The sequence below is a fragment of the Sarcophilus harrisii genome, chromosome 2 (genome assembly GCF_902635505.1).
Source record: "Sarcophilus harrisii chromosome 2, mSarHar1.11, whole genome shotgun sequence".
Classification (NCBI taxonomy): Eukaryota; Metazoa; Chordata; class Mammalia; order Dasyuromorphia; family Dasyuridae; genus Sarcophilus; species Sarcophilus harrisii.
Window position 1 is genome coordinate 383,250,063 of NC_045427.1, and position 8,797 is coordinate 383,258,859.

At 36.2% G+C, this 8,797-nt stretch overlaps 1 pseudogene; it reads left to right on the top strand.

The window, feature by feature from the left end:
- The first annotated feature begins 321 nt into the window (after window positions 1-321).
- On the top strand, window positions 322-1,320 carry LOC100919817 (annotated as a pseudogene).
- Window positions 1,321-8,797: the final 7,477 nt, after the last annotated feature.

Below are 8,797 nucleotides of genomic sequence, written 5' to 3' on the forward strand. Positions count from 1 at the left end.
CTATAACACAGCTCAATTCATTTTACAGATGAATGATCTGAAACCTGGTGAGGTTAAATGACTTGTCCATGGTCACACAGGTAGTAAACATTAGAATCAAGAATTAAAGTCAGGTCATCTGAGTTCAGAATCAGAAGAACACTTTCCACTGTCTCATGTTGTCTCAATCTAGGAAGTTGTTCAATCTGCCTGCTGAGAGCAATCACTCCAGATCATTGGGTCAAGACCCCATAGGCTCTTAGAATTGTTGCTAATCTAAAGTTGGGCCAAAGGAAATAAGCAGTGAAAATAAATGAATCTTGCAAAGCAAGATGATTGAGCATGGGTATAAAGTTGGTGACATTAGTGGGGTCCTCTGGACCCTGGCTATTTTTATCATGTGTCTCTCAATTTCTTTTTCCTATTCTTGGGAAACAGCACAAGCAACCTTGGATCTCACTCTTGGAATATATTTTTCACCCAAGGAATTTCTGATTTCAACAATCGAGCCATTCTCTTGAATAACAACCTTGATGGGGAAATGCTAGTTCTTCTTTCTCAATGAGGGGTTTCAGAACCATCAATTTCCCCTTCCCTTACCCCAACTACCTATGTAGATTGAAATTTTTGGAAATTATTCCTTTCCTTTTAGTCATGTAATATGATGCTAAGTTTGGAATTTTCTTCTCTTTTGTATCCAGGGAATTAGTACCTTTCACTCACTTAAAGGAGGATAAGGAAAAGAAGCCCTTAACTGCTCTTTTGGCTTATTTATCCCCATAAGCAACCAGACTATTGACATTCCAGAAAATGTTAATATCTCTCTTGAGGGCTGGACAGTTATTGAGAAGAGGGACAGAGGAATCTTCTGGAGGAATTTCAATTGTATCATTGTTGAACTCAGTCTTCTTGGGGGAAAGAAAAAAAGGCTCCAGGTAGACAAGTAGCAGGGAAATTAAAAAGAACTTTCAATGGTGCACAATCTGTATTTGTGTACAAAATATGATCAAAGGTGTTACCCTGGGTTTTTGTTACAAGATGAGATCTGTAAATGTTCATTTCCCCATCAAAGTTGTTATTCACAAGAATGGCTCGCTTGTGGAAATCAGAAATTTCTTGGGTGAAAAATATATTCAAAGGGTTCACATGAGACCAGGTGTTGCTTGTGTCGTTTCCCAAGCCTAAAAAGCTGAGTTAATTCTTGAAGGAAATTATTTTGAATTTGCATCAGATTCAGCTGTCATGATCCAACAGACCACTACAGTCAAAAACAAGGATTTCAGAAAATGTTGGATGGTATATGTGTTTCTGAGAAAGATAATGCAACAAGCTGATGAATAAGTTGGGAAAGATGCCGAAGGCTGGGTCCTGAGGAATCAACACTTATTCAGATGTCAAAATAAAAATCCCTTTTTTTTTGTAAAAAAAAAAAAAAAAAAAAAAAAGAGAACGTCCATTAATTTCCAGATATGAGAAATGGTCTTTAAAATCCATTTACTTACAGACTTCTGTCTGGGAAAAAATATTTACTCACCTCTCCAGGGCCAAGTAATGAGTTTTGTATAGGGAATAATGAATAGAATACTGGACTTGGAGTCAGGAAGTCTTGAATTCAAATGTCATTTCCCTTAGCCTCAATTTCTTCACCTGTAAAATGAAACTAATAATAATAATAATTGTTTTTATCTCCCAGGGTTATTGCAACATTAAATGGGATCATATATGTAAAGTGATTGCAAGCCACTTGATATATACCTTATTACATAAAATAAAGTGCTATGTATACTAATATATACATAAAAGCCATGTAAATGCTAGTTATTATTATTATCATAAAGGAAAACAAAACCAACAACTTCCTTCATGAGCTTGGACTAGTAGCTATGTACATCTTCAGAGGGAGAGTACCTGGAGCTTGAATTCGCCCTTTGGAAACCAGGCTTCCTCTGTGGTTTTCTGGAGATGATAAGACATATGTGTACGTACTGATGTGGGAGATGAAGGTATGAAGGGAGAAAAGGAGAGTCCCGGGGAGCCAGGAGCATATTTCTGATCCAGCAGCCTTTCCCTGAGTAAACAATAAGCTAAGAAAATTCCAGGTGACAACGCTGGTCTCTGATTAAAGAAAGGTTTTTCTATAATCAGTGATTCCCAGGGACATTCTGTTGAAGAAGACTCTCAGGGATGAATTCCTCATAATGTGCAAGAGACTGGGTAGAGCATATAGAAAGCAGCTTCCAAGCCTCAGGATAAAAAGAGTCAGTTGTGAATAATGTGCTGTAGCCCTCAGAAGCATTCATGGTGCAGAAATCAAGTTTATAGAAGTTTTCACTGTGCTATAGTTCCTGGTATTTAACCAGGCACCCCTGGTTAAGCTTTCAAAACAGACTCAGTAGCAAGATACATGTGGAAATCCTATTAACAAATCATAGGATTTATAGGTTGGCCTGAGGGACTAAGTTCATTGAAGAAGTGGGGAAAGGAAAAAGAATATCAAATTGGAATTCATTTCACTTAGGTGAATTCTGCAACCGCACTTTACACTCAAACCAACCTGTTATAGGTCTTTTTCAGCATGTCAGAATTTTTTCCTTTTGCATTCTAGAAATGTTTCCTCATTCTACAATGTTTTGGTTTGCTAGAAGAGGCTTGGCATTGTAGAATATTTGGATTTTATAAATATTCCAGCATCTTAAAGTGTTCTGGATTTCTAGAAATATCTTATCCCCTAACAGAGACTGAGGTTTCCTGAAACTCCTGTACCTCTGAGCCTACAGGGTTTGTTTTTTTTTTGCATGCAGTAAAAGCTTAATAAATATTTATTGACTGAATGAGTAAATGCTACTTTTCTTTCTTTTTTTTAAAAAATTTTAATAGCCTTTTATTTACAGGTTATATGTATGGGTAACTTTACAGCATTGACAATTGCCAAACCTCTTGTTCCAATTTTTCCCCTCCTTCCCCCCACTCCCTCCCTCAGATGGCAGGAAGACCAGTAGATGTTAAATATATTAAAATATAAATTAGATACACAATAAGTCATGACCAAACCGTTATTTTGCTGTACAAAAAGAATCGGACTCTGAAATATTGTACAATTAGCTTGTGAAGGAAATAAAAAATGCAGGTGGGCATAAATATAGGGATTGGGAATTCAATGTAATGGTTTTTAGTCATCTCCCAGAGTTCTTTCGCTGGGTGTAGCTGGTTCAGTTCATAACTGCTCCATTGGAACTGATTTGGTTCATCTCATTGCTGAGGATGGCCAGGTCCATCAGAACTGATCATTATATAGTATTGTTGAAGTATATAATGATCTCCTGGCCCAGCTTGTTTCACTCAACATCAGTTCATCTAAGTCTCTCCAGGCCTTTCTGAAATCATCCTGTTGGTCATTTCTTACCGAACAATAATATTCCATATTATTCATATACCATAATTTATTCAGCCATTTTCCAACTGATGGGCATCCACTCAGTTTCCAGTTTCTAGCCACTACAAACAGGGCTGCCACAAACATTTTGGCACATACAGGTCCCTTTCCCTTTTTTAGTATCTCTTTGGGGTATAAGCCCAGTAGAAACACTGCTGGATCAAAGGGTATGCACAGTTTAATAACTTTTTGAGCATAGTTCCAAATTGCTCCCCAGAATGGCTGGATGCATTCACAATTCCACCAACAATGTATTAGTGTCTCTGTTTTCCCACATCCCCTCCAACATTCCGAAATGCTACTTTTCTGCACACTATTTTGAAACTGATTCAAAATTTCCACAAGGCAGTCTCACACAGACTTATACTACCTACATCTGCCTATTTGCTGACTTTGATCTCTAAAAGAAAAAAGGAAGGAAAGAAAAAAAGCCCAATATTTATTAAACATTGACTTTGTGCCTGGCAATCTGATAGATATAAATATAAAATAATGCAATCTCTGCTTCAAGAAACTTATATTTTACATGAGGGGGGGGAGAAAACACATCAAAGGGAGCTAGATCTGCACATTGATGTTGATCCATAGTATGCCATATCAGAGGGCCATCTCCACTCATCCTGACCTATATCTTGCCCCTGGGCCCAGATGGCTCTGGAGGAGAGAGGTGAGGCTGGAGACTTTGTACAACCCACAGTCACTGAAGTCCAATTCATTTGCGTATCATGGCATCATCTCCCTTCATGGTTGTCTTAGTGAATGAAAGACAAACAATCTCTGTGAGTAGAAAGAGAATGAAAGGAAGAAAGAAAGAAAGGAAGGAAGGAAGGAAGAATAAAGAAGAAAAAAGAAAGAAAGAAGAAAAAAGAAAAAAGAAAGAGAAAGGAAGGAAGGAGGGAGGGAAAGAAGAAGGAGAGAAGGGGAGAAGGGAGGAAAAAAGCTCTGTTGCCCCACCCTCAATGAGGCTGCTCCTACTTACAGAGGTTTTTTGTCTTTTGTTTAGTTTTTATTTCAGTTTTCCTGTTAGCTTAGACAATCTGAGAGATGAGAAGTGGTACCTCAGAGTTGTTTTACTGTGCATTTCTCTAATCAATGATGATTTAGAGCATTTTTTCACAAAGTTTAAATGACTTTAATTTCTTCATTTGAAAATTATCTGTTTATATCCTTTGACCATTTATCAATTGTTGAATGACTTGTATTCATATAAATTTGACTCAATTCTCTAAATATTTTAGAAATGAGACTTTTATCAGAAGCACTGGCTGTAAAACTTGTTTCTCAGGTTCCTGCTTCCCTTTTAATCTTACTTACCTTAGTTTTATTTATATAAAAACTAGAATCTAGCATTTCAGGGTTTTCAAAACATTAAAATATCCATTTCATATAAAATAATAAATTATCTCATTTTTCTCTATATTAATACTTATTACCCTCATTTTACAGAGGAAGAAGAAGAAGCTAAGGCAGAAGAGGGTAACTTGCCCAGAGTCACAGTTGGTAAATATTTGAGACAGGATTTGAACTCAGGTCTTCTTGATTCCAGATCTAACACTATCTACTGAGCTACTTAAGAACTTGATTTCCCTGTATTCTTTTGTACTAAATATCCCATTGGATGTTTGTTCCAAGGATCCTTAGATACCATGAACAAATCTTATTTAGTTGCGTCTAGGACCTTTATCCCCTACTTAACTCCCAGATGTTTCCCAAATAGGTGTCTTCCTTTTTTTTGCCAAAGGTTCTAGGAGGAATAGTCTTTGAGGAAATGGAGTAGAAAGAGAGCCAGATTTGAGATCAGAAGTTCTGAGTTCAAATCCTAGCTCTCTCCACCCACTGGTCTTGTGATCTTGGGCATCTAATCTAATCTCTAATTTTTCACTTATGGAAACCCTATGACCCCGTGTTAGTTAGACAGAAGGCATTTGGGCATTTTCCTAGCAGTTTGTGGAAGCTGCAATATCTTGCTCTTTTTGTGCTGGGGACAGATGGAGGTCGGGGCTAGAAAGTTACATTGCTGTTTGGAGCACCTTTGCCTGAGAGCCTGGAGCTAAGACGGTGGTCAGTCTGCCTCTGAGAAGTCTAGTGTTGGTATTTGTGGTCAAGTAGGCTCTCAGAGTCTGAAGCTTCCATATGTCCTTAAAAGCAAGGATTGTCAGATACAGGGGGTCTTATTTTCATCTGTGAGCACTCATAGAGCCTCTCTAGCACTCTGTCCCAGATGTTGTATATAAAAAGGTACTAGTTGTGATTTCTGCCCTCAGGGTGATTATATTCCATAGGGTATAGGGCAATATAATACATAATCATAGAAACTTTGGGCTTTCTCTTTGTTTTTTCAATGTTGTAATAGAAGCTTATGAATGAATTTCCCTATAACACTCCTAAAAAGCAGATAATGCAAGTATTATTTACAAGTTTTATATAAAGAAACTGACATTTATGGATAATTTGTCCAAGATCACAATACATTGTCAGAACTGGAATTTGAATCTATATCTTCTTATTCTAAGATAATTACATTTCTTACTATATCATGCTGTTTCTGGGAATTAAGGGCCTGAGATAAAGTGCTCATAATGTGTTTGCCAGACTCTTGGGGACTCATACCATCTCCTGAGTCCCTGAGAATTATTATGGATGGTTATAGTTAGTCTGGAGCAGCTAGATGGTACAGCGGCTAGAGTACCAGGCTTGGAGTCAGAAAAACTCATGTTTCTGAGTTCAAATTTGGCTTCAGACACTTATTATCTGTGTGACCCTGGTCAAGTCACTTAACTCTATTTATCTCAGTTTCCTCATCTGTCAAAGAGTTGGAAAAGGAAATGGCAAATCACCCCAGTTTTTTTTTTTTAAGGATTTATTAGGAGACTGCAAACTCATTAGTTCCATAATTTGCACTTTGCCTTTTTTCCCTCAGATCTTTCCCATCATTTGATAGCTTTCCTTTTTATTTTTTTTATTTTATTTTTTATTTAAATCACCCCAGTATTTTTGACAAGAAAATTCAAAATGGGGCCGCAAAGTCAGACATGACTGAACAAGAAAACAAAATTAGCCTAGCTTGGAGTTGAAGCAAATCTGCTTCTCCTAATTTAGGTATAATCCTGTTTTCATAGGAGTAAAATATTTCTTTTTGTTTTTCCATCTTCTACTCAGATCAATTGATGTAATTGGAAACTCCCAGGAGTCATTTTTACCAGTCTTGGCTAAGTGAGTTTCTGGTCTAAGAGTCCAATCCAGCTTTGATGGCATGTTGGTCTTAGTCTGCCATTGCCCTTAGTCCAATGTTCTCATAAACAAGAATCTGCTCTTGAAAGACTGGTCTAAATTCCAATAGACTTGTGACGGAAAGTGCCATTCATATCTAGAGAGAGAACTATGGGGACTGAATGTGGATCAAAGCATAGTATTTTCACTTTGTTGTTATTTGTTTGCTTGTTTTTTTTTTCTTGTGGTTTTTTATCTTTTGCTATGATTTTTTTCTTACACAGCATGATGGATATGGAAATGTTTAGATGAATTACACATGTATTATCTATATTGGATTGCTTACTACCTTGGGGAGAAGGGGAGAGAGGGAGAAAAAATTGGAACACAATGTTTAGCAAAAGTGAATGTTTAAAACTATCTTTGCATGTATTTGGAAAAATAAAATACTATTAAAATGGATCTGAAAAAAAAGAAAGACTGTTCTATACCCCAAAGAAATCAAAGAGAGAAAAAGATCCTATATGGACAAGTATATTAAGAGAAATTCTTTTTGTGGCAGCTAAAAATTAGGAACTAAGAAAGAGCTTTCCTATTGGGGAATGGCCATCCTGATTGTGGCGTATATCTATAAATAAATGTTATGGCATTGTAAGAAGTGATAAAATTGAAAATTTCAGATGATACTGGGAAGACCTTTATGAACTGACACAGAATGATATGAGCAGAAGTAGGAGAAAAATTTATATAGTGCTAACATTATAGGAACAGTGATGAGAGAAATGATAAACCATGAGTCCAAAAGAATGAAGATGAAACATACTACTTGCCTTTTGACAGAAAGGTGATGAACTCAAGATATAGAAAGAGACCTACATTTTTGGACATGACTAATAGGGGAATTTGTTTTTCCAGATTATGTAGATGTGTATTAAATAATTTTTGATTTTTGTTTTGAAACTTACTCCCCGTAGGAGTAAGAGGAATAGATTAATTTTTTTAAAATGCTTGTTATTTGAAAAAACAAAATACACAGAGAAAAGATTAAACTACTGCTAAAGTCTTTTCTACATGAGGCAGTATTGAATAGTGGATAGAATGCTGGTTTTGCATTTAGAAACCTGCATTCAAATCCTATCTCACATATTTACTAGCAATGAAACCTGGACAATTTCCTTTCTGAGCTTCAGTTTCTATATCTGTTAAATGGAAATAATAATAGCACCTACTTCACAGGCATGTTGTGTAAAGGAGGTACTATTGGTAGAGTACTTAGCAAACCTTAAAGTATCTTATTACTTTTTACATTATAAATGTATAGTTATAAACTCTCTAATTGAATCACTTAATTTTAAAGATAAGGAAACCCAAGGCCAGAAAAGTTAGTGGTTTGACTAAAGTCTCCCTATAAATCAGTAGACCTAGAACTAGGCAGGTAGGTGGTTCAGTGGATAGAACACGCAATCTGGAGCATTAGTGTTTAGTTCTTTTTTAGTTGTGTACAGCTCTTTGAACCCTTCTTGCGTTTTCTTTCAAGGTACTGGAATGATTTCATATTTCCTTTTTATCTTATTTTTATAGATGAGGAAACTGAGGTAAACAGGATTAAGTGAAATTTGAACTCAGATTGTCCTGACCCTACTCCTGGGACTATTCAGTGAACCAACTAGCTGCCCTTAGAGTTCAAATTTGGCCTCAAATACTTACTAGCTGTGTGACTGACAAATTATTTAACCTCTACACCTCTCAGTATTTTCATCTATAAAACAGTAGAATCATAGCAACTACCTTCCAGGGTTTTTGTGAAGATGAAATGTGTAAAGAATTTTTCAAGTCTTAAATAAATATATATAAACATATATATATATATGTATATATATATATAATACTATAAATACCAGCTATCATCATCATCATCAATGTCAGCAGCAGCAGCAGCTTAACAGGATCTTTATCTCAAACTTAAGTTCTGATTGACAGCCTGAGACTTCAAAGCATCTAAGTACCCCAAGTTTACTCTCTGAGATCATGATGATCAGACCCTAGTTTTCATCCTTTTACTCTGGCTAAGTCTTGATTCTCCAAAGCTAAAAAATGGAAAAGACTTGTTATCTTTCCAGCAGGGATTGTATGAGGGACCCAGATTTAATATGTACCCAGAGCTGCAATTTCCTG